Here is a 26,637-nt window from a genome sequence, read left to right on the forward strand (position 1 = left end):
GGATGGAACAGAAGTGCAATAGGAGCTGCCAGTGGTTTGAAGCAAAGGAGCAATCCTGCTGATGTTCAGTTCTGGTTCAGCTGAGCAGGGTGGACATCTCTGCTTCGGTCAGCACCCAACCGAGGGGGCAGTGATCATGGAAGATTTGTTACCCAGAGGGGGTGGTCTGCGTGTGTACGTATACATGTATGCTTGTACATGCACATGTTCCTTAGTCCACTGTCGGGGACCAGAAGTAATGGCACTCCAGGGGCAGCAAGCACAGCCTATGCCTGCATGCAGGCTTCTAAATACCTGCTCCACCAGAAGGAAACAGGGCCCCCTGGAGAACAAGTTAGGTCAAGGCTGGGGCAGGGAGGACCTGAGACAAGCCTGGAACTTCTTGTGCCAGAAATTGAGGAAGGGCTCCCAGGAAAGTGGAGACATGTCTGTGTGCTGGTAGGATGAATCAGTGTGTGTGTGTGTTGGGGGGAAGACGGACAAGGGGCACAGCCCCAGAGTGGGTGGGAAGGCATGGGCTCCAAGCTGAGGTCCAGGTCCACCCTAGACAGTCAGGCTCACACACAAAAGGAAACAATCTGCTGCAGCTGTGAAAGAGGCTGGGGAGGGAGGGTCTACAGGGCCCCTTGAGGTTTATGGGGGCAACTGCATTGCCTGCCTGTTCTACTGTACAGGCCAGGGGGAGGAGAGGGCAGCACAGGGAGGGCTGCGGGCAGGGAGCTGATGTGGTTGCAAGGAGGTGATTAGGGTGGGGACCCCAAGCTCTTGCAGTGAAGGACGAGGGTGTCAGGAGTTGTTGGAACTGGGGAGGCAGAGGTCAGATGGAAAGGTGGAAGCCGGTGGGCTAAGGGCCCCAATCATAAACGTCCAGGAGGGGTCTGAGGACACCGGAGACTGCTGGCTGCTCACAGCTGACCTCCTTCCCCCTCCTCCACCAGGGGGTCTTTGATTCTCAGCTCCCTGGCAAACTCGGTCGCCGCATTTGCAGGGGTAGACTATTTGTCCCTACTGACAGTCGTTCTCGTTCTCGTGGTCACACCTCCATGCTCAGGTGGCCATTCCAGACAGAACCTTGACTACAGAAGCCGCACTGCCTGCACCTGCCCAGCTCACTGGAGCCCCACTGGCACCTCTGAGGACAGCCCTGACCCTGGGCTGTAGGGGCTCCACTCCGCAGGCAGACTGAAGCCAGGCGTCCCTGAGGCCGACACAGCGTGGGTGTGGGTCAGCATGGGCTGGGGGTATGTATACTCGTGTGTGTGCCGGGTGCACAATGCAGATGTGGAGCGCCCGGGGCTTTACGTGCGCGTGTACGGGGAGCGGAGTTCAGATGCTGAGCGCCGGGTGCGGTGGCAGGTTCCCGCCCTGCGTCCTTTATCTTAGTCCACCTGGCTGGGAGCCTAGCGAGTCGGCAGCCGGCAGACCACCCTACGCAGTGCCCCACGCTCCGGCCCCTGGGGAGCGGAGCCTGGCAGGGGGAGAGGCGGGTCTGACTTGGAGGCTACCAGGGAGGGTCTGAGAGGGTAGGGCGCTGCCCCTTTAAGCGGCTCGCGCACGCGCGCGGGGGGCTGGCGCTGGGACGAAGCGCGCGCGCCCCCCCGCGCGCGCCGGGGACTCTGCCGAGCGGGGCGTGCGCGCGCGGCGTGCGCGGTGACGCGACCGTGGGGTTTCCCGAGGCTGCGGGCAGGGGCCGCCGCGCCCATCCCGATGGCTGGAGGCGTCTGAGGGGCGGACGGAGGCGGCGGCGGCGGGAGCGGGAGCGGGAGCGGGCGCGGGAGTGGAGCAGCCGCCGCGGGACCGACCGGACCGAGCTTCGCCGGCGCACCTGCCCGCAGCGCCCGCGGAGCGGCCGGAGCGCGACCACCTCCCGTAGCGGCGGCCGAGGCGGCGGGGAGCGGGCGCAGCAGGCGGGACGCGGCGTCGAGGTGAGCGCGACGGCCCCAGCCCCAAAAGCGACCCCCGTCCCAGACCCCTAGCCCTGGCCGTCTCCCCCACCATTGGCCCTCCCTATCGCCCCCCCCCCCGGTCGCCCGCTCGCCAGGGCCGCCCCGCCCCCACCCTCCCCGCCCCCACCCGGCTGCCTGGCCGAGTCTTCCTGCCCCGCCCGGGTGGGGTCCTCGGGGCGGGGGCGGCTGGGACCCCGCGGGCTTCGGCGGGCCCTGGGGCCGAGGTCCTGGGCTTCGGGCCGGGAGTTGGGGCGCCGGGGTCTAGAGTCCAGGTCCGGGCCTCTGGTCTGGGGTCCCGGGTGCAGGCCTGCGGTCCGGGTCCTGGGGTCCGCGGTGGGGGCGGGGCCGGAGACTCCGTGGTTTGGGGGTCTGGGGCCGGCGCCCCTCGGCCGGCTCCTGGGAGGTGGCTCGGAGGAGGGGTACCGAATGGTCCGAGAACAAAGGCGGCGGCGGCCCTGTCCCGCGCTGGGCGGTGGGCGCCATCCTTGGCCACGGGAGGACGGGCTGCGAGAAAAGCGGCCTTTCGGAGGCTGGAGGAGAGGCCGGCGTCGCCGCGGCGGAGAAATGAGGAAGCGGCGCCTAGGGCGCGCGGGGCGGACAAAGCGCCCAGCGAACGCGGGTCCTGGCCCCACGGTCGCCGCCGGCCCGAACGGGGCCCCCCGAAACCCCGGTGCCGGCGCGCAGCCTGCGGGCGGCGTCCGGGCCCCCGCGCCCCGCGCCGAATGAATGGCCCTCGGCGGCCCGGCAAGATGGCGCGTCCGCCGCGCGGCCTTTGTCAGCCGCCGCCCGCGCCGCGGGGCTCTGGGGGCGCCGCCCGGGGGCGCCGCCCGGGGACCCCCACGGTCCCAGAGGGGTGGGGAGCGCTGAAGATGCCACCCGGGGGTCGCTGAGCCATCGGACTTTGAAAACCCTGTCTTTTTCCTTGCGAGTTGCTGTTTGACTCCAATGGTGTCCACACGTTTCTAGTGTCCTTTAAATTGCCGAGTTAGCATACCTGAGTAGCGGGAGCTTTCTGTGCTTAGTGTCTTTTTCATGGACCCTTTTGAGTTAGGATTGGGAGACTCACAGCCTGAAGGAAAACAGCAATGTATTTATGTGGGGAAACAGGGGTGTTTATTTGGGCAAAGGAAGTTGGTGGACATTTACAGTTAGAGAGTACATTACTGAGTTTATGCATACACGATGTATATATTTTCATATGTAGTTTTGGTTTAGGTTAGAGGCCTTTTTTTTTTTTTTTTTTGTATTTCCATGTTGCTACGTGTTTAACAGTGATCTCAAGTAATATTTAATGATTAAGCGGTTGCCTGTGAGATTATTAGGAAAAATATATAGCTATTTTTCATGATAAGCAAATAAATGGAAGTATTAGCTTTATGAGAAGTTCCTTCAACCCCAGACTCTAGATAAGGTCTGAAGACCATTGTTATCCGTAAGATTTCTACCTGAGTTCTCGTTTTCTAATTTGAGGCTGTAGTCTTTTTTGGTTTGGAGTGGGTTCTTATTTCAAAGGAAGGTTTCAGTTTGAGTCCTATTAAGATAGATAGGGCCTGTTCTGGATTTCTTCCGGAAGGTACACATTGCAAACAGAAAGCGAACAGGCAGTTCCTTTTTTGCTTCCTTACTAATACGGGTGTGTGGCTGGGGACAGGGCTGCTTGCCACCAACATGGAAACAGGTCTGAGAACCTCCAGACTGCAGACGGGAGCTTTTGGCCGGATTGAACTTTGTGACAGAGCTGTCAGAAATGGAGTGCAACTGGAAGGGTCAGAGGCCGCCCTGGCTGGATCCTGTTGGGGAAGATTTCCAGCTGCTGTGAGGCTGTCCAGCAGACTGCAGGGCCTTTCTCCTCCCGGGACTCACTCCCTCTGTCACACCAAGCCTCTGGTTTCACAGGCATTGTGATTGCTGCAAGTTTTTCTTTAGAAGGTGTGAATTGAGGAAAGCAGAGTTTTATGGTTGTGCCTGCAGCTCATTCCCAATTCTCCTGCTTGGGGGCGCGTGTTAGGCCTGCCTCTCTTCTGCAGAAATGGAGCAAGAGTATGCTAACAGAGAATATCGTTCAACTCTGCAGTTTTGCTTCAGAACTGACACTTTCTTAAATGAAAACACCCACCAGGTAGGAACCATTCTGCTTGTTTGTTACCTGAGTTTACGACAGAGCTATATTTATATCTTGCAAGTACTAAGAGGAATGTCCTCTTTAGTGAGACCTTAATAAGGATTTCTCTTTGTTTGATGTCTTGAGTTACTTCTGTTTTGGGAGGAGTTCAAGAAAATTTCCTCAGATTTCATTTTAATCTCAGAAGAGATTTGAAAGATTGTCAAGTCTTTTTCATCCTTAGCGACTTCGATTTCAAAGCTTGGATCACCTAGGTCTTACATTGATCACATGAGAAGTGCACTGATTCTATGAGGAGTTCATTTATTTCTCAAAGTTTTGTTCCGTTACCTTTTATTTTACTAAAATTTTCTCTTTTATCCTTTAGCTTGATTGGTAAAGTTGTATTTCTAAAAATACCTTGAGAGGGGTCTTTATGTAGATTTGCCTACCATTGGTTGTCTTTTTAGCGAGCACCTTGATGAATAATGTTGACATGCAGTATTGGCATTTATTGTAGTGTCTTCATTAGATTGCTTTTTTCTATGCCCAAAAGATTTGGCTCATGTTGGTTTCTAAATGGGATTAAGTTCTTACTGTCTACAGACTTTGGCTTTTAGCATTAGTGGATTGGAAATGGATATCCTCAATTTTATTATCTGGGCTTGACCATATGGCATGCCATATTATTTAAAAAGCCTTATTTAGCATGAGTCTAATAAAGCATTGAACAGACAGATTTTAGCATTTTTTAGGCTCCCTGGTGGCTCCGTCAGTAGAGTCTGCCTGCAGTGTGGGAGACCTGGGTTCATTCCCTGGGTCAGGAAGATCCCCTGGAGAAGGAGATGGCAACCCATTCCAGTATTCTTGCCTGGAGAATTCCATGGACAGAGGAGCCTGGTGGACTACAGTTCATGGGGTCACAAAGAGTCAGACTCTGAATTTTTTAATGTTGGTGTAAATTCTGATCTCAGGTTTGCATTTGTAGATAAGAGTGGTTTGAGAATTTATGAAGCAGGCAGTTCAGTTGAGTGAGTGGTGTAGTAAACATAGAATGAGGAGGTAAAAAGAAATTGAAATTGAAACTGATATCAGAGAAGTAATTTACAAAACTGATTGTGTAACATTACTGGGGGGAAGACACGGTCCAAATAGGTCCAAATATACATGGAGAGAATGGCTGTGTATTGAGTAATGCAATAGCACATTTGACTGTTCCGGGAAAAGAATGGAGTCCCACTTCTTTTAGAGCTGTGGGTTTTGTTTCCAGACTTAAACTCTCATTTAAGAAATACAGGCAATTCTATAGACACTTGAATTGGTCAGTGGATTAGAGGAATGCTAATAGCATTTAAAACCTTTTAGCCCACTTGTTCTTGTGGCAGTGCCTGTCCTTAGGTGCCGCGGTTATCGATGGAAATTACTGCTCACTTCCAATGATAGAAAAGCTTCCCGTTTTATAGAGCAATGTTGCTTTTCTTTTCTTTCATTTAGAAACTTGAGGATTCTCTTATTTAACTAAGTAAACATTCTGGGGAAAAAACCATTTCTAAAAACTGATTAAAAAGACCAAGTCAAGATTATCTAAAATAATAATTCGAAGAGATTATCTAGTTGAATCCATATTGCCATTGATAAAAGTTTACAATTTAATAATCAGTTGCCACAGGATCCCCCTTTGTTTTTTGGCCACCTTGTGGCTTGCAGGATCTTAGTTCCCTGACTAGGGATTGAACCCCGGGCCCAGGAGTCCCAACCACTGAACTGCCAGGGAATTCCTGCTCCAAGCTTAATACTGTATTTTATCAAGGGGGCAAAGCTATTCTTTAACCTGTCTGGACTAGAATACTAAGGGATTTGGTTGAATATATTCTTGTTTACTTGTGGGTTGTTGTGTCTATGCGTGTCTGTATGTCCTCTGACTCAGTCCTGTGGCAACTGTAAAATATATTCCCGATGCAGATTACAGATTCTCTTGACTACCTGTCCAAGTGTTGTAGTTGGTAAAGCTTTAAAAAATTCTGGGGCCTTCCCTGGCCCCAGACTAAAACTCCATGTTCCCAGTGCAGGGCCATCTCTGGTCAGGGACCTAGATTCCATTTGCTACAACTAACAGTTCACATGCTGCAAAATCAGATGCTGCCTGCCGCAACTAACAGCTGGCACAGCCAAATAAATATTTTAAAAATTCGGAACACTTCTAACTAGACAAGAGAGTATTAAAGTTTCTACAATAGTTTTCCCAGAAAAATTGTTATAGGAACTTTAAGATAATTCCTGAATTTCAGGGACAGAAAGAAATGCACTCATTTCTCAAGAGACTGTCTGAGTTAGAAGTCGGTTCTGTAACTTGCTCCTTTGGATTTGATTTTGACTTCCATGTATCTGTTTCCTGGTGTGTAAAGCAGGCACACGAGCCCCTCCTTTCTGGAGTGGTTGTAAGGGGTGCAGTGCAGCACTTGGAGCATTGCTTGACTGGCAGTTCTCTGTGCTGGGAGCACCATTTCTGTTGTTGTTGACCTTGCTTTGTAACAGTTTTTTTTTTTTTGGCCACGAGGCTCAGCAGGTGGGATATTAATTTCCTGACCCCCGCCTCTTGGAGTCTTAACCATGGGACTGCCAGGGAAGTCCCATATTGACCATATTTCTTTGTACTGTACAGCACAATACTCTGTATTATGCTCCTGCAGCTTGTTTATTACATAACTTCTGTGGACCTCTTAATCCCCTTCACTTATTTTGCCCCCTGCCCCTTTTTGGCTACCACTGTTCTCTGTGCATCACATGAATAGCTTTGTGTCTAGTTTCGTTTTGTTCAAAAGGCTTTCTTTTACCTTTAAAGGGTAATTTTGATCCTATAATTTATTTTGAAATTGGTAAAACGATTGTTTATTTTTTAAGGATCTCACTCCCCCACTCCATTTATGATGCCAAAGTATTTGAGAGTTCACAAAACAGTTTTTGGCATCCCTTAATTTGTCAACTAGTGGCAATGAAATATTTTTCACATGTTCTCAAAAGTACCATAACTTGAAATTTGTGTCTCATTCAGCGCCTTCACTGCTCCTTGCTGCTGCTGCTACTAAGTCGCTTCAGTCGTGTCCGACTCTGTGCGACCCCATAGACAGCAGCCCATTAGGCTCCGATGTCCCTGGGATTCTCCAGGCAAGAACACTGGAGTGGGTTGCCATTTCCTTCTCCAGTGCATGAAAGTGAAAAGTGAAAGTGAAGTTGCTCAGTCGTGTCCGACTCCTAGGGACCCCATGGACTGCAGCCTACCAGGCTCCTCCGTCCATGGGATTTGCCAGGCAAGAGTACTGGGGTGGGGTGCCATCACTGCTCCTTATTGAGTGTAAATTGTTGTAGAATGGGCGTGGCTCAGGGCCTTGTTACAAAGTGAAAAACAGATGGATCACGGGCACCTAACCTACTTTAGAGTTCAGCAATGGCTTTCTAGGGAGAATGTTTCTTTTGGGGAGAGTCTTAGGTTTCTTGATTTATTACATATATGCAGCCCTGTGTTATATATTTGCTCGGTTTTATCTAATAGTCTCACCAAAGCATTCTACTGGTAGTCTCCCCCAAATGGATTCAGGAACACTAGAGAGTTGTGCGCTTCATGACTGCAGACTTGAAGCTCCCTGTGTCTTGCACTAGAGTCAGCGTGAGCATAAGGTGCTGTCCAGGCCCCGCATCTCTGGTTTCAGGGTTAGGGCTTCTGAACACCTACGTGCAAGGGACTGCAGAGTGGGAGTGGGGAGCACCCCATGTGACCTGCAGGAGGCTTCCCCAAGGGCTCGTTTCTTCTTGTCCTCTTCTTTCTTGTTTGAGTTTGTAGTCAGCCAGGGCGGCCTTGATGGCCTCTCTGGCCAATGTGGAGTAGTGCAGTTTCACAGGGAGAAGGCAGAGTTCCTTGGCGGTATCTGTGTTCTTCATGGTCGAGGCGTCCTCCACCATCTTCCCCTTCACCCATTCAGGGGCTGACCAGCTGCTGGGAGTGGCAGAACCACAGCCAAATATTTTAAAACTGGTGTTCACCATCTTTCTCTTTTCACCCACTTTAATCTGTATTTTCATTTCATCACTACACGCTGGAGCCCCCACCTATCCAGTTCCAACATTTGTAGATGCCTTGCCAGGGGACCCCAGGTTTCAGGGATTTTCATAAGAATCAACTGCAGTCTCGTGTGAATGCCAAGCCATAGCTGACAGCTCCCAGGGGGCAGGCAGGTAGGCGAGGGGCTGGAGCAGCAGCAGGGCTGCCACCATCTTGCAGGTTTGCTGGAAAATGTTGAGACTGGAAGGATTTTCCAGTTGGAGCCTGCCTGGTGCGTGAAGAGGAAGGAAAGAGTGTTCAAGGCTGAGGAGATGGACCGTGTTTTTCATGCAACCAGTTGGTCTCCTTCACTCACTGCTTCCAGCACCTAGAACCATGTAGTGCAAGATATTGTTTAATCACTAAATTGTGTCTGGCTCTTTGGACCCCAAGAGCCTGTCAGGCTCTTCTGTCCATGGGATTTTCGAGGCAAGAATACTGGAGTAGGTTGTCATTTCCTTCTTTAGGGGATCTTTCCAACACAGGGATCGAACCCGCATCTCTTGCATCTCGTACAGTGGCAGACATGTTCTTTACCACTGCGTCACCTGGGAAGCCCTGTATTGCAAGATATGAAGTGAAGTGAAAGTTGGTGAGTCGTGTCCGACTCTTTGTGACCCCGTGGACTGTAGAGTCCATGGAATTCTCCAGGCCAGAATACTGGAGTGGGTAGCCTTTCCCTTCTCCAGGGGATCTTCCCAACCCAGGGATCGAACCCTGGTCTCCCGTATTGCAGGCAGATTCTTTACCAGCTGAGCCACAAGGGAAGCCCTTATTGCAGGATAGGTGCTCAGTAAAATTACGGAATGAAAACACATCCATACATGACTGCTGGAAGAATCATAGCTTTGGCTATATGGACCTTTGTAGACAAAGTGATGGCTCTGCTTTTGAATATGCTGTCTAGATTTGTCATTACTTTTCTTCCAAGGAGCAAGCGTCCTTTAATTTCATGGCTGCAGTCACTGTCCACAGTGATTTTGGAGCGCAAGAAAATAGTCTGTCAGTTTCCATTTTTTCTCCGTCTACTTGCCGTGAAGTGATGGGACTGGATGCCATGATCTTCAATTTTTTAATGTTGAGCTTTAAGTCAGCTTTTTCACTCTCCTCTTTCACTTTCATCAGGAGGGTTTTTAGTTCCTCTTCGATTTATACTGTAAGGGTGGTGTCATCTGCATACCTGAGGTTATTGATATTTCTCCCAGCTATCTTGAGATTCCAGCTTGTGCTTCATCTAGCCCGGCATTTCACATGATGTACTATGCATATAGGTTAAATAAGCAGGGTGACAATTCAGTCTTGACCTACTCATTTCCCAGTTTTAAACCAGTCCGTTGTTACATGTCTGGTTTTAACTGTTGCTTCTTGACCTGCATACAGGTTTCATAGCAGGTAGGTAAGGTGATCTGATATTCCCATCTCTTGAAGAATGTTCCACAGTTCATTGTGATCTATGGTCAAAGGCTTTAATGTAGTCAGTGAAGCATAAGTAGATGTTTTTCTGGAATTTTCTAGCTTTTTCTGTGATCCAGCGGATGTTGGCAATTTGATCTCTGGTTCCTCTGCCTTTTCTAAATATAGCTTGTACATCTGGAAGTTCTTGGTGGTTATTGTAGTCATAATATTCTTCACCGCTGTGAACTTGTGGTTAAAAAAAATCCAATTTAATGTCTTTGACGAAGCAATAAAAATCAATTTTATTAAACTGCAACCTGAGTACTCATCTTTTTACTGGTCTGTGTGACCGAATGGGAAGTCAGCATAAAGCGCTGATCCTTACGTAGCATCCTAACGTATGAGAGTCTGCACAGCAGCTATGCCATCACTTGAGTTGAAAGAACAGCCGACAGAAAATGATGACTGTTCAGACAGGGGAACTTGGCAGATGTTTTCTTAAAAACGAATGAAGTGAACCAGATACTTCAAGGAAAATAACTGACATTGTTGGCAGTGATAAAATTTGAGCTTTCAGATGGAAATTTGAATTTTGGAAAACTTGATTCTCCTACCATGAGCTTGACAGCTTCCTGGTACTTTTCTTTCAAGATAGGTGGAGATGTTAAGGGAATGTTTCTTTTTTAATGTTATATAATAGGATGTGTCAACGTTGGGAAGATCTGCTTAACTCAGGGAGGTGATGCTTTCCAATGGCCTGTGTTCGATGCTGGGAACTCAGGGATAAGTAAAAGATCCGTTCAAAGCATCAGAGTGGAGTGAGGCCCCTGGTGTTTGATGTAACAGTGTGAACAGTTAACTGACAGGGTTTCAGGTTCCGCATCAGAACTTTAAGAAACTTAGCACTTGGCAAGTTTTGATGTAGTATCAAAGAAGACTGTCGACATTTATTTGAAAAGGCTGTTAAGTCACTCCCTTTTTCTACCATGTATTTGTGTGAGAAAGTTCCTCATCTCCTTCAACTAGACAAAGTGCGGCACCAGATTGACCCGCTCCCTCCCCCGACCCCCTGCTCCCCCCAGGCAGACACTTAACAGCTCTGCTGATATGTACAATGTTGCTACTCTTCTCTCCAAGTTATTTTTCTGGTTATATTTTGTAAAAATATTGTTTATGGTAACAGGCAGTATGCTTATTGAATGTTTTTAGAAAGTCTCTGCTTTAGTTTCTAATACAGTAAATACCTGTTGATATAACCTATGTAAACAAGAGCCCCTGGGGTCCTCAGTAATGAAGAACGTATGGGAGCCTGAGCCTCGGCCTCCGAGCAGCATGATGGGAGAGGAGTGCAGTGCTTACCCTGCAGGACCACTTGAGGGCCTTGGCCAGGCACCTCACTGCGGGGACCAGTGCGGCCCTTCTCTGCAGACAGGCACCCTGCCTGATGTGTCCTTACAGGTGTAGGGTCGTGCCCTTTCCCGGGGAGAAGAACCACCTGGAGATTCTCTAAAGGTTGAAGGCCCACAGGTGCAGCTTGGGTGTAGCAGGATGGGCAGAGGAAAAGCTGCTCAGAGGAGTGGAAAGAGTTGGAAGAACATCATAGCAGTGTCAGCTCCTGTGAGCATCTCCGAGAAGCGGGGAGGGAAGTATCAGAGAAGCAGGTTTGGCTGGGAATGAGAAATCGTCTGGGGTTCAGTGATCAGGACTTCCCAGGGCCAATGAGTGGCAGTGGGGTAGGGGGAGGCTCTGAAGGAAGGGGAATTTTACTTATTTTTTCTCTTTTGACCGTGCTGTGTGTCATGTGGGATCTTTGTTCTCTGACCGTGGATTGAACCCTGCCTTCTGCAGTGGAAGTGCAATCTTAACCACTGGACCACGAGGGAAGTATCTGTTTGATGGCAATGGTGAGCAGGAAAAGGAAAGGTGCTGAAAAAAAAATTAGGGCAGGGCTTCAGAGATGGCTGGGATTTCATTTTAAAAGGTGGTAGAGGGACTCCTCTCGGAGAAGGCAGTGGCACCCCAGTCCAGTAACTGTTGCCTGGAAAATCCCATGGACGGAGGAGCCTGGTAGGCTGCAGTCCATGGGGTCCCTAAGAGTCAGACAGGACTGGGCGGCTTCACTTCCACTTTTCACTTTCATGCATTGGAGAAGGAAATGGCAACCCACTCCAGTGTTCTTGCCTGGAGAATCCCAGGGTCGGGGGAGCCTGGTGGGTTGCCGTCTATGGGGTCACACAGAGTCGGACATGACTGAAGCGACTTAGCAGCAGCAGCAGCAGCAGCAGCAGCGGGACTTCTCTGGAGGTCCAGTGGCTAAGACTGTGTGGTCCCATAGCAGGGGCCCTGGGTACAATCTCTGGTCGTGGAATTAGATCCTGCATGCCACAACCAAGACCCGGTGCAGCCAAATAAGTATTTTTATAAAAAAGAAAAGCTTGGTGGAAACATTTGAGGTCGAGTGCAGGAGGAGGTTGGGGATGAGCCAGGCAGATATCTGGACAAAGGGAGAAGCCCTGAGACAGGACTGAGCTACGAACTGAAATGAAGGCTTGGGAAATGGAAGTTACTCTTCGTCTGCCATAGATGTTCCTATATATAAAATGTGTTGGAAGAGGTGGTTGAAGATAACCCTGTTGAAATAGAGTTCTTCAAACCATGGCCCTTCCGTCCTCCACCTGCAGTTCCCTTGGCAGTAGATGAACTTGAATTTTGCAGATGACCAGTGCTGTTAGCTCATGCTTGTTAGGCACCTACTTTGTTAGCTAGATGCCATGCTAAGAGCTTGATGATATTACACTCTGATCCACTCATCAGTTCTGAGCCTGGTCCTGTGAGTAGACCCATTTCACAGATGGCTAAACCTGTTGAGGAAATTAGGTAATTGGCCAGAGTCACAGCTAGGAATTTGCTGAACCCATATCTGAGTGTCAGTTACTTGCCTCCAGAGCTCTTACCTGTTACACCGTGGACCATCTAGCGTGCATGTCTCTCTAGTCTCCCACCTCTTGGGACTTCTGTGTCTGCCTCTGCCTCCTTCATAGATTTATTAAAGGGAAGGTTCTTCCACTTGAGGACGTGCTCACCTACACTTTTATCTTTAGTTTCTTCTTCAGAGACTCTTTTCTGTTCTGCCTTCAAATGTGACTAATAAGTCTTACATAACTCAATCTCCCAGTTAATCTTGGTGTCTTTTTCAGCCACTATTCTCCTTTTTTTCCCTCTATTTAAAATTAAGCAAAAAAATAAAATAAAATTAAGCTCCTGGACAGGCAGTCTGTCTCCACCACCTCGGTTCCTCCATCCCTCTGTCCTCCTCCTCTGAGGGCCTGTTCCTGTTCCCCCTAAGCCACCACTCTTGTTATTTTTATAAAAATGTCCTTTCAGCAAGTCCATTTTATTGTCTCCAGTTTTTATCTTTAAATTTTGTATTTTAATAATAAAAGTGTTTAATTGTTTATTATACAAAATTAGGATTATAAAAATGAGGGGAAAATCAATCATTGACCTATCTAGAAATAACCTTGTAATAGTGTATTTCCCTTTAGTCTTTTGTATTGCTCGTGCACATGTGTTCAGAGATTCCTCCCCAGATTGGAGGTCACACCGTATACTTAGATTGTTAAATTGTGCTCTGTCTGTTTTGTTAACATATTATGTGTATTTCTGAAGGTCATCTTTGAAAACATGACTATTAACTGCACAACTGTTGATGGTGTTGCTTACTTCCTGGCTTCCCTGTACTCATGAACTGGACATCCTGGCTCTGCAGTCTGAGCTTTGAGGCCATAAGCAGGTTATTTAACTCCTCTCCCAGTTTCCCCATCGCCAGGATAGTGGTGAGGATGGATTGAGATGGTGCAAATGGAACGCTTACCCCGTGCCTGGTGTGGTGCAAGCACTGGCATGTCCGCTTCCTTTAACACCCCTGCCCGTGACCTCTGCCTGTTTCGCCTTCCTTTCTTCACACACTTCTCCAAGCTGACCTGTTCTTTATTTCTGTCTTTGTGGATGCTGTCTCACTTAAGGTTTTCAGGGGTTCTTCTGTTTGGCTCTGAAGTGTTAGTTTCCTGGGGCTGCAGTAACATTACCACAGACTGAGGGGCTAAACCAGCAGAAATGTGTTCTCTCAGGGTTTAAAAGGCTGGAAGTCTGAAATCCAGGTGTTGGCAGGACAGCTCCCTTGGATGCCTCTTTCTGGCTTTGGGTGGTTGTTGGCGATCCAGTTTCTGCCTCTTTCACATGGCCTTCTCTCTCAATCTGTCTCTGCTCTTGTAAGAACACCAGTCATTGGATGAGGGACTAATCCAATGTGACCTCATTGTGAGTTAAAACTAATTATACCTGCAAAGACCTTTTTTTCCAAATAAGTCACTTCCCTACGTTTCAGGTGGACAAGAATATTTGAGGGCCTCTCTTCTACCCGCTTCAGTTATCTGGAGCTTCTTCCCAGGCCTGTTCCCCTCGCCTTGCTGGTTCCCAGTGGTCCACGTCTTTCCCTACCTTTCATGGCTGAGCTTATAAAGAAAATTTTAGTTGCAGATTGAAGAAACCAACTTAGTAGGTTTAGGTAGAAAACTTAGGTAGAACTTAGGTAGAAAAGATAAATGTCTTATCAGGATTCTGGGTGTCTCATGGAACCAAAGTTCAGGAACAGAGCTGGGCTTTTCAGTCCAGGCCGGTCTCAGAGGATAGAGACCCTGGAGAGTCCCTGCCCAACTCTCTTCCATTCTCCGTGTGCGCCACGCCGCCTGCACAGTGAGGAAGCAGCCCTGAAATGGGCATGTTCTGCCCATCACACTCTTCTCTTGGTTCCTGGTTCTCCTCCTGCCATCGTTTTGTCCTTCTTGGTTGCCTTCCAAGGTTCCTCTCTGGCCAGTGACCAGTGTGGTCTGCATACCCTCAGTGGTCTGGTCTTTCTCCATCCTGAGACCAGGTTTCTCTCTGTTCTTGGGGGGTGTCCTTAGGTGATCATGGCCGTTCCCATCTGTTCTTGTCTGTTTTAAATGCTATTTACTGAGAGTTTCGACGATTCTTAAATTTGTATCTCTACTCCAGCCTTTCCTCCAGGCTGATCTGCCTGCCTGTCCACCTGACATCTCCTTCCTTTGCTGTTTTCATTACTGAGTTCTTGATCCTTTAGTTCTCAGCCTGAGTGGCAGCTCCTCAGAGAGGCTCTTCCTGGCCACCAGTGTTACTTTTGGTCATGTTGATTGAGCAGTTACTGCCTCACAGTACCGAGTTGTGAGGCCCTGTCTCTTACCCCTCCTAGCGCAGGCTGGAAGTAGAGGGTGCATCTGTTTGGGGCTGTTTGTGTGGGCAGGGTTAGTTCTTGGACTTGACTGAGTCAGATCTCCTGAAAGTGTCCATCAGTCCATCTGTAAGCCTGAGATTCGGGCGGGTTAGAGGAGCACTGTGAGCACCTGTGCCACACAGCCAGGTTGAGGAGACCTGAATTGCAGGCACTTTTCCTGAGAGTGGACAAGGGGCTGCTGGGAAGGCTTCACGTGGCTTAACCGCTGAGGGGTGGGCTTAGGGGTGGCTGCTGTAGATCTGAGAGGTAACAGAAGGGGCACAGAGCCTTCCTGGGAACTGATGGACTCGAGGCTGGACACTAATTGGCCTGGCATTTAAAACGTGCTTTTGAGTCAGTAACAGACTGTCATATCCTCTGTACAATTTCTTAAGATATGGGAATTGACCGCATACATTTCCCATAATTTAAAACACGACATATTCAGGAAAAGGTTAAGCTGCTCACTGCTCTTCAGCTTTACAGCAGCATCTCTTCTGGTCTGAACATGTACTCACAGATTGAGGTGATGCTGGCTGGACAAGGAGAGCGCCTGGAGTTTCTGGGGTGCTGCTGAGATTCAGGAAGTGAATGATTCCAACCATTTGGTAACATGGAATTATTTAGTAGATATAGAAGGGAAAAATCTCTGCTCCTGAGAGTGGGAGATTTCCCTATCACAGGCAAAAGATTTTTGACTTTGCTTTTAATTTCTGTAGTTTAAATGAGCTTTGTACAGTAGAATTTTTTTCAGAGATGGAGATATTTTGTAGTCTGTATTATATATATGGTAGCCACATGTAGCTGTTGAAATGTCACCTGTGTGACTTTTTAGCTTTAATATGGGCTTCACTGATAGCTCAGTTGGTAAAGAATCCATCTGTAATGCAGGAGACTCTGGTTCGATTCCTAGGTCAGTAAGATGCGCTGGAGCAGGGATAGGCTACCCAGTCCAGTATTCTTGGACTTCCCTTGTGGCTTAGCTGGTAAAGAATCTGCCTGCAATGCAGGAGACCTGGGTTTGATCCCTGGGTTGGGAAGATCTCCTGGAGAAGGGAAAGGCTACCCACTCTAGTATTCTGGTCTGGAGAATTCCATGGACTGTGTAGTTCATGGGGTCCCAAAGAGTTGGACATGACTGAGTGTCTTTCACTTTCATTTTCATGGTTAAATAAGGGGCTTCCTGGATGGCTCAGTAGTAAAAAAAAGAACATTTTCACCTGCAGTGCAGGAGACGCAGGAGACTCAGGTTTGATCCCTGGATTGGGAAGATACTCGAGGAGGGCATGGCAACCCACTCCAGTATTCTTGCCTGGAGAATCCCATGGACAGAGGAGCCTGGTGGACTACTGTCCATGGGGTCTCGAAGAGTCAGATGTGACTGAAGTGACTTAGCAGGCAGGCACGCATACATGGTTAAATTAAAAAACAAAACCAAAAACACACGTGGCAAAAATAGCCATAGTGGATAGCATGGTCCTGTAGAGATTTAGGAGATCTGAGGAAAAGTTTTCATATAAGAGGGTGAGAATTGGGAAAATTAAAATCTGTTTAGGACCTGATATTTAGCAGCCTTTGTATATCTGAGTTGCTCCTGTGTGCTCACTTGTGTCCAACTCTTTGTGACCCCATGGACTGTAGCTCACCAGGCTTCTCTGTCCATGGAATTTTCCAGACAAGAATCCTGGAGTGGGTTGCCATTTCCTTCTCCAGGGATCTCCCTGACCCAGGGATCAAATCTGTGTTGCCTGCTTTGGCAGGCAGATTCTTTACCATTGCACCACCTAGGAAGCCTTGTGTTTGTCTAGACCTTTCTGGACTACAAAACCCCTTCCTAAAGTTGTGTCCTTTGTCTTTTACCACCACCAGTGGCTGTCATCTGATCAGAGAATTTATATCTAAGGAATATTAAAGGAAGGCTAGTTAGCTAGTTCATTGAGCCCACGAGGAAAGAGCAAACAACTTTACCACCAAGTGCTCTATTCCTCAGGACACTTGCCTCCCTCACAGACCACCAGAAACAACAAATTTTTATCTTATGATTGTATAATCATAATAGCTTGTACTTAACCTCCATTTTAGAATTTATAAAATCCGTACATACCAGTACCACATTTAATTCTCACAACAGCCCTGAGATGTCAGTCTTATCTCCCCATTTTACAAATGAGGAAATTGGACCCAGAGGATTTATACAGCTACCCTCCGGGGGGCAATAATGGGTCTGGTTTCCTTCATAAAACACACAACTTAATATGCTTCCAATTGCCTGGCTCAAGATGGAGTACATCTTTTCCTCCATGTAAGAGGGAAAGGCTAGCGCCTTGTTTTTCAGATGTCCAACTGCCTTTTCCTTGTCTACTGTGCCACATCTATTCCCTCCAATGATTCATTGTCCCCTAGTATCCATTCTCTGCTTTCTTGTAACAAAGTGTTTGTCTCTCAGTAGTGTCTGACTTTGCAACCCCATGGACTGTAGCCTGCCAGGCTCCTCTGTCCATGGAATTTTCCAGGCAAGAATATGGAGTGGGTTGCCATTCCCTTCTACAATATCTGAGATTAGGAACCTCTATTGTATTGTGTAAATCTTGGAGTGTTGATCAAACATGATTGATAAATGTATATTTTAAATTTTAAAGAAGAGTTTGTATATATAATTGGAGTTTTGCTGGTCAGATTTACTCAAACTATTTTGTATTGTTGTTCAGTCGCTCAGTTGCGTCCGAGTCTTCGAGACCCCGTGGACTGTAGCACACCAGGCTCCTCTGTCCTCCATTATCTCCCGGAGTTTGCTCAAGTTCATGTCCATTGAGTTGGTGATGCTATCTATCTATCTCATCCTCTGCAGCCCTCTTCTTTTGTATTGTAGTATAGCCAATTAGCAATATTGTGATAGTTTCAGGTGAACAGTGAAGGGACTTGGCTATCCATACACGTGTATCCATTCTCCTCCAAACTCCCGTCCTATCCAGGCCAACACAAAGCATTGAGCAGAGTTCCATGTGCTATACGACAGGTTCTTGATGGTCATCCATATTAAGTATAGCAGTGTGTAGAGAACTCCGTTGGAGAAGGCAATGGCACCCCACTCCAGTACTCTTGCCTGGAAAATCCTATGGATGGAGGAGCCTGGTGGGCTGCAGTCCATGGGGTCTCCAAGACTTGGACACGACTGAGTGACTTCACTTTCACTTTTCACTTTCATGCATTGGAGAAGGAAACACAACCCACTCCAGTGTTCTTGCCTGGAGAATCCCAGGGTCGGGGGAGCCTGGTGGGCTGCTGTCTCTGGGGTTGCACAGAGTCGGACACGACGACTGCAGAGACTTAGCAGCAGCAGCAGCAGAGAACTCCCTAACTATCCCTTCCCTGCAGCAACCATAAGTACTTTCTCTCAGTCTGTGAGTCTCTTTGATTCCGTGTATGAGGGATATCATACAATATTTCTCCTTTCCTGTAATCAGATTTACTTTTAAATATTTTATTTAAAAAAAAAAATACACAGGGTTCCTAAACTTGCTGGGCTTAAAGCATGTTCATTTTGGTTAGTGGCAGTCAACCCTGTTTTCTGGGTCTGTGGAGCCCATTCACCAGCTAGGGTTTTGAGTGTCTGGGGAGCCAAGACAGGCCCAGTGCTGGAAAGGCCCTTAAGCCAAGTTTTGTTTTTTGTGGCTGTCTTGTTTTTCTGTCATGGGAACAAAAGAATGATGTCTTTGGAGGTAATTTTCACAGGACTAGGTAGAGGCTGCTGCCAGTGTCCATTCTACCAGCTGTCCTTTGAGGACGGGTCAGCCCAGACCAGTTGTGGGAGGGAGGAGGGACAGAGCACACCCCTTCCGCCCCGTGAGCGCAGCCCCTTCCTTCTCTTGGGGAAATGCCAGGCCCCCGGGGGCCCAGGCAGTGTTCTCCCCTTGCTTCTGGTCTTCGTTGTTTCTTGTCCAGAGACACCTGTAGTTACTTGTCATTAGGTGGGGTTGGGCTGCAGGGTTGTTGCTTAACCACTAAGGGGGAGCCAGCCCAGAACATCACAGGGCCAAGACAGAACTGTGACTTCCACTGACGTGCACTCTGCTTGGGAAAAACTTCTTCCTCGAGGCCTTCCATCAGTTTCCTGTTGCTGCCTAACAAACTGGCCCCCGAGCCTGATGACTTCACACAATAGCTGTGTGTTCCCCGTTGCCAATTAGGTCAGGGCCTCAGAGCTCAGCTCGCCCTGTGTGGGGGGCTGTGCATTTGCAGTCAGCTGGCACAAGGGCTGGGTCTGCACTTCCAGGACCACCTTATCTGCGGGGACTTTCGCCAGGCTGCACCTCTGTTCTCTGTGTGGCCTCTGCAGAGGGCTGATTCAGGCGTCTCATGGTAACTGAGTTCCAAGGGCCCGGAGCAGAAGGTGCTCAGCTTTTCACGGCCATCCGTAGAGGTCACATAGTGTCACCCATGTCACATCCTCTTGGCCACTCAGGTTATGAGGCCCAGCTCAGACTGGAAGTGTAGGGAAACAGACTCTGGTTCTTACAGGAGGAGCTGCAAAGAATCTGTGGCTGTGTTTTTTTTTTAATCTATCACAGAGCTTTCTGTATCATGACATTTAGAATGGTCTGCTTCAGGATGTCTAGTTACTATCAAGTTTTCTGTGGAATGGATTCCAGAAGTGAACTCCTTAAAGGCATCAGTTTATTTAACAGATATTTGCCATGTACTTACTTTCAGCAGGACACTGTGATTGGTGCTGTGCAAGTACTGGTTAGTAGCTTCTCATCTTTTATTCTTTTGGGGTAGATTGTGAACTAGGGAATAAGCAAGTTTCAGACCTGTGGTGAGTGCCCTGAGACCCAGAGTGGAGAGACGGCACTTGGTTAGGTGAAGGCCATTCTGAGTAGATGGCCCCTGACAGAGGAGAAGCCAGGTAGAAGAGCCTGGTCACTTCAGGTGCAGAGAACAGCGATTGCAGAGGCCCTGCAGTGAGAGGAAAGTGTGCTGAAACTGGGTGCCCCACAAGCAAGATGGTGGGAGTCTGGGTTGGAGAGGAAGCTGGCTTTGGTCACCTGGCTGGGTTGCCTAGGACAGCGTCAGTTTACTCCTGGTGAGCCAGGATTCAAGAGGGGAGTGCCTGCTGTGACTGTTGGAAGTGCCCTGGCATGGACAGTACGTTCTATGGTTGCTGTGCTATGGAAGAACATTGGTATTTTTCCCTTTGGTGCAGTGGGACACCAGTGAACAGTTTTAAGCAGAACCGTGACAAGATGTGAATTTTAAAAGATGGTTCAGATTGCTGAATGAAGAATGGATTGTTGCGGCGAAAATAGAAGCAAGGATCATTTAAAGTAGACTTGATGAGAAATGATGTGACTTGGCGAAGCCGGCGGGTTGAGGAAAGGGATGTAAGTGGATAGACTGATTTCTCCTGTGGCGCTCAAGCCAGCCATTGTTCTGATGACCGAGAACGGTTATTTTTTGGGGGGCTGTGCCATGTGACGTGTGGGATCTTAGTTCCCTGACCAGGAGTTGAACCTGTGCCCCTCTGCAGCGGAAGCACAGAGGCCTAACCACTGGACTGCCAGGGAGTTCTCCTATCAGAGTTCTTAACTGCTTGCTTTGCAAACTTAGGAGCCAGTTATGTCAGGTGCTGAGATGAGGCCAGATGGGCGGTGCTGGCTTGTTTGGCGTCCACTGGGGATGAGAGAGCTATGCTTGGAACTCTTGAAATGGACATAGAAAACCAGTGCAAGTGTTGGCTCGTAAGTGTAGACTTCAGGTCTTGTGAATGGAGACTCTCACCTGCGCATGGGCAGTAAAGTGAGGAGGGGATAGATACCCAGCCACTGAAGGAAGGAGAGGTGGGGATCCCCAAGAGGAGGGTGGGGATCTCTGCATAGAGTGCTGATGAGGGGTGAGGAGAAAGAGTCCCCTAGACTTAGGACCTGTAGGTCCCAGGTGGTGGGAGTGAAAGCCAGATTGCGGGGAGTTAAAACATAAGAGTTGAGGTAGGGGCGACCACCTATGTAGATGCGGCTTCAGGAAGGTTAGCTGTGGGAGGAGGGGGCTAAGGAAAAGGGCTCCATAGTTGGTGGGTGATGTGAGAACAGTGGAGAGTTCTGTTTTTAAATAGGGAGATCCTAAGTTGTGTGTTTAATTGGGTGCAGCTGAGAATGAATCCCCTGGGATCTTGTTAGATGCAGATCCTAATTCAGCTGGGGGTGAGGGGCAAGTGAGTGCACTTCCCTTAACAAGTCCCCCGGTGCCTCTGGTGGTGCTGGGCCCTGGGCCACACTTGGAGAAGCAAGCACTGCTGATGTTAGAAGCTGGCTGGGAGAGGAGACTGGTGCCGTAGTGGAAGGCTAAATGCCTTAGGAAAGCTAGGGGGAGGACGTTCTTAACTACCTCACTGCTGGCACCAGCTCTTTGGATTGGCTTTTGTTTCAGTTTGTCTCATGGTTTCAAAATTCATCCTAATTGGTATGCCACTCCTTCCAACTGAGCAAGTTTCTGTGACATGGGACATGTGATAGACCTATTTTCATTAACTCTTGTGAAGTTAAACAGCAGCTTGATTAGCATCAAATTTAATTTTTTTTTTTTTTTTGGATGGGGAACACATGTATACCTGTGGCGGATTCACCCCGATATTTGGCAAAACCAACACAACCATGCAAAGTTCAAAAATAAAATAAAATTAGAAAAAAAAAAAAAAGAAATCAAGTTTATAGTCTAAGTTAATTGTATGCTAAAACCAAACAAAACAAAAATCAATACTGGGAACAGAAAAGAATCCAGAGCTTCTTCAACACAATACTCACCATGCCCAGGACATAATCACAAATTACTAGATTCATTAAAAAATAATAAAATACAACCAATCTTCCAAACAAAGGTAATAAATAAAGACTAACCCCTAGATGGCAAATTTAAGAGAAAAGAACTTTAAAGCAGCTGTTATCACTGTATTCAATGATATACAGCAAAACATGCTTAAGATCAATGAACAAATATGAAATCTCAACAGAGGAATAGAAACTATAAAAAAGAATCAATTTAAAATTGTACAATTGAAAAGTAAATGAAATAAAAATGCCTAGATAAGCTTAAAAGAAGAAATATAAATTATATTATCTAATTTGCAGAAATAGAAAAAAAGTATTGACCCCATAAATGAATGGAGCATAAAGTATCTGGTAAAATCAAAATTTCCAATACATAAGCATTTCAAGTCCCAGAATGAAAAGACAGCAAAAAGGAACAGAAAAAAATATTTGAAAAAGCAACTCCTGAAAATTTCCCAAATTTAGTAAAAGTCATAAATGTACAGATTCAGAAGGTCACTGGCCCTAAAACAGTGTAAATACAAAGTAAATTACATTTTAGTCAAAATAAGATAATCAAAGAAAAAGACAAAATCTGAAAGCAGAGAAAAAGCATACATTAGAACAAGGAACAACAATTTCAAAGCCACGTATTTCCTGTCAGAAACAATGAGGGTCAAGACAGTGGAACTAATCATGACAGTGGAATATCCTGAGGGCTAAAAAAATGTAATGTCTATATTTGGGGACATTAATAATATCCTTCAACTGTAAAAGCATAATAAGGTATATTTAAATGAACAAACTTTATAAAATTAATTGCCAGAAGATCTGCATTAAAGGAATACGTTCTAAATGGACACATATATTCAGAAAGGAATGAGGTGCACCAGTAATTATGATTATGAATATAACATTATATTTGTGAATTTAAAATTCTATTTATACTTATAAAATATTTTTCTTAATTTATTTGACGTACATATGAGTGTTTAAAATAAAATATACAACTTGTATTAAGCAGATTAAAATATATATCCTTATAAAATGAAACTATAACATAAATTATGTGGAGAGTGGTAAACGGAGTGAAATTCTTGCCTGCATGCGTGCTAAGTCGCTTCAGTCATGTCCGTGTCCATGTCCGACTCATTGAGACGCCATGGACTGCAGTCCCTTAGGCTCCTCCGTCCATGGGATCCTCCAGGCAGGAACACTGGCGTGGGTTACCATTTCCTTCCGGAGAAGGCAATGGCACCCCACTCCAGTACTCCTGCCCGGAAAATCCCATGGACGGAGGAGCCCGATAGGCTGCAGTCCATGGGGTTGCTAGGAGTCGGGCACGACTGAGCGACTTCACTTTCACTTTTCACTTTCATGCATTGGAGAAGGAAATGGCACCCCACTCCAGTGTTCTTGCCTGGAGAATCCCAGGGACGGGGGAGCCCGATGGGCTGCCGTCTGTGGGGTCGCACAGAGTCGGACACGACTGACGCGACTCAGCAGCAGCAGCACCATTTCCTTCAGGGGATCTTCCCAGCCCAGGGACTGAACCCTGGGCTTTTACATCTCCTGCGCTGGCAAAGGGGCTTCCCTGGTGGCTCAGACGGTAGCATCAAATTTAATTTATGTCTGAAAAAATAAATTTAACTAGTTAACTTTCAGCAAACAATACTTTATTATCATTTCAGCAACTCTCCTGTACTTAACAGTCTGCATGAAGTGCTTCCTAAGGTCAGAATTTTAAGATTTGGAAGAGACAAGGTGAGATCAAGAAAGATGGCTTTGATTGGGAAGGGGAGAGATTAAACTTAAAAGATTGTTTTTTAATCTGAGACATATAGCAAAACATCATTATAAATAGGTGCAGGCTAACATAGATATTCCCTGATAAACTGAACATAAGTAGCTCTGAAGCTTTTTACATACTGGCCTCTTACAAAATTGGGGGCGTTCTTGGGGGAGAAAGTGTGAGGGTATTTGGGGCATCTGGAGGGAGAGGCAGAAAGGAGGAACCAGGTACTTGGTGGATAACTGTGATTAGATAAACAAGTTCCTCTCACTGCCACCCCTTTGTCTTTCCTACGGATTATCTCAGCTGAGATGGCTGAGATTCTCCGGGGAGGAAGCAGGGCCTGAGGAGAAGGCTCCAGCTCCAGGTGCACCTGTGCTGCTGCGCCTGCCCTCCCGTGACCTCACCTACCTCAGAGATACCCAGGGGAGAAAGACCAGGCCACAGTCCGCCTGCAGTTAAGCTCTTTGCCGAGAATGCTTACCTGAAATAAACTTTATTGTTGCTTTAGAGTGAGCTGCTGTTTTTAGTGTTATTATGGAGGTCAGTAATTTGAGCCACTCTAAGATAATGAATGGTCAGAAAGTCCAAGAGCAGAGGTTCATTGACAAGACCCACAGGTCTTACAGAAGCTTGCTTATTTTGATAAATAACTTATTCCTTTATAGAAACTAACTTCAGAAATAATTTTTTTGAGTTCTTAGGAAAAGTGGCCAATGTAATTTCTTACGATTGTTAAGCCTAAAACTTTCCTTTTTTTTCCAGTGGAAAACATGTTTTAAGTCAGCTATAAAACCTAACTTAAATGCATTATTCAAGAGATAAAATAACTTGAATAGACCTGATTACAGAATTTGAATGCAGTTTTCCTGTATGTACATGTTGGGATATTTTTTAAATGTCTCCTAATCTGGAGGAATAAATATTTGAGAGGAGTCAGTTTTATAAAAGAAAGATGAGGGGAAAGTATTCTATTAGATATGAACAGGAGAGTTCCATGAAGCACAGGCAGGGAGAGCAAAGTCTAGATGATGATCTGTGTATTTATGGGGATTTAGTTCATGGTTAGTGCAGCGTTTTAAATTGGTTGGGAATGGATAAGATGTTGAATCAACTGGCAGTCTGTTGGAAAAAATAGTTGAAAGCTCTATATATTTTGTAGCACATAGAGATTCTGAGTGGATTAAAGATTTAAATGTAAAAATTAAAAACATGGAAATATTAAAAAATATTATAAGAAATGTTTTATAGCCTTTGAGGTAGGATGTTTTGGGAAAGGGTTTCTTAGCGTGATACTAAGGCTCTAAGCCATAAAAGATCATCTGCTTGAATACTCAGAACGTACCTATAGCAAAAGACATCTGATAGAGGAACTTTTTTAGGGGGGCGTTGGCTGTGCCATTCAGCATGTGGGATCTTAGTTCCCCAACCAGGGATTGCACCTGTGCCCTTTGCAGTGGAAGGGCAGAGTCCTAACCACTGGACCACTTGGGAAGCCCCGATAACAGATTAACTGTAGTTCAGTGACAAGCAAATTGGAGAAAATATTAGAAATAGACATATATATGACAAGAGATTAATGTGCTTAGTATAAAAAGAACATTTCCAAACTAAATTGTTCAGCAAGTTTATTTTTGGAAATTTATTCATGGAGGATTAAAGAGAATCCTTATTACATTAGTTATGAAAATAAAATACTAAAAACAGTTTGTTAGAAATATCATGTATGAAACGAGATGCCAGTCCAGGTTCGATGCACGATACTGGATGCTTGGGGCTAGAGCACTGGGACGACCCAGAGGGATGGTATGGGGAGGGAGGAGAGAGGAGGGTTCAGGATGGGGAACACATGTATACCTGTGGTGGATTCATTTTGATATTTGGCAAAACTAATACAATTATGTAAAGTTTAAAAATAAAATTAAAAAAAAAAAAAGAAGAAATCTTCACCTAGAATTTTTGATCAGAAAACAAAAAATTGTCAGTAGTTTGGATTATAGCCCACCAGGCTCCTCTGTCTGTGGGGTTTGCCAGGCAAGAATATTGGAATGGGTTGTCATTTTCTTCTCCAGGTCTTCCTGACCCAGGGATCGAATCCATGTCTCCTGCACTGACAAGTGGATTCTTTACCACTGACCCAAGTGAAGCCCATAAGTTCCATAAGGGCAGAGATCTTTTCTTTTCTTTTTTTTAATTTTATTTTATTTTTAAACTTTACAAATTGTATTAGTTTTGCCAAATATCAAAATGAATCCGCCACAGGTATACATGTGTTCCCCATCCTGAACCCTCCTCCCTCCTCCCTCCCCATACCATCCCTCTGGGTCGTCCCAGTGCACTAGCCCCCAGCATGTACCGAATTGCATGTGGGAACTTAGTTCCTACACCAGGAATCTAAACTGTACCCCATGCATTTATAAGTTTGGAGTCTTAACCACTGGATGGCCAGGGAAGTCCCCACAGATCTTTCTTTAAAATACACACATTGGTAGTTTTTTAAAAAGAAACATGTATTTGACTACACTTGGTCTTATTTTTGGTTGTTCTGGGTCTTCATTGCTGCTTGGGCTTTTTTCTCTATTTGCAGTGAGCAGTGGCTACTCTGTTGTTGTGGTGCTCTGGCTTCTCATTGTCATGGCTTCTCTTGTTGCAGAGCATGGGCTCTAGAGTCAAGGGCTGCAGTAGTTGTGGCTCCCAGGCTCTAGAGAACCAGCTCAATAGTTGTGGTGCACAAATTTGGTTGCTCCGCAGCACGTGGGGTCTTCCCAGGTCAGGGATCAGACTCCTGTCTCCTGCATGGGCAGGCCGTTTCTTTACCACCGAGTCACCAGGGAAGTGCATAGGTGGTTTTTATTTAAACATAAATGGCATTATACTTTTTGTACTTTTATGTATCTCAACATATTTTGAATATATTTCCATGGGGGATAGATCGTTGTCTTTTTTATTGCCTGACATATCCTGGAACAGTGCCTGAAACGTAGTACATTTCAAAAACACTTACAGGACTGAGTGAGTGAGCCTGAGAGCCATCTGTAGGGACTGGTTGGACTAAGGTGCACGCAGAACCCTGTGGGGCTGCTCAGAGGCTTGAGGTGGCCCTTCTTCGTTGTCCTGAGATGACCACCATGTAGCACACAGGGTCTGAAGGGAAGTACACACCCTGTTCATCCTGCGGAATGGGTGTTGTTTCTTGGGAGTAGGTGGGGACAAGAAC

General features: G+C 46.8%; 1 protein-coding gene across 2 annotated transcripts in view; it reads left to right on the plus strand.

Moving 5' to 3' along the window:
• The first annotated feature begins 1,732 nt into the window (after nt 1-1,732).
• Nucleotides 1,733-26,637, plus strand: part of GNB1 (G protein subunit beta 1) — a 78,307-nt gene continuing 53,402 nt past the window's right edge. For both annotated transcript variants that reach the window (XM_019976304.2, XM_019976305.2), the window contains exon 1: nt 1,733-1,925. The gene's annotated coding sequence lies outside the window, so the exon portion shown is untranslated. The remainder of the gene's footprint in view (nt 1,926-26,637) is intronic.

Source organism: Bos indicus, chromosome 16 (assembly GCF_029378745.1).
Source record: "Bos indicus isolate NIAB-ARS_2022 breed Sahiwal x Tharparkar chromosome 16, NIAB-ARS_B.indTharparkar_mat_pri_1.0, whole genome shotgun sequence".
Taxonomy (NCBI): Eukaryota; Metazoa; Chordata; class Mammalia; order Artiodactyla; family Bovidae; genus Bos; species Bos indicus.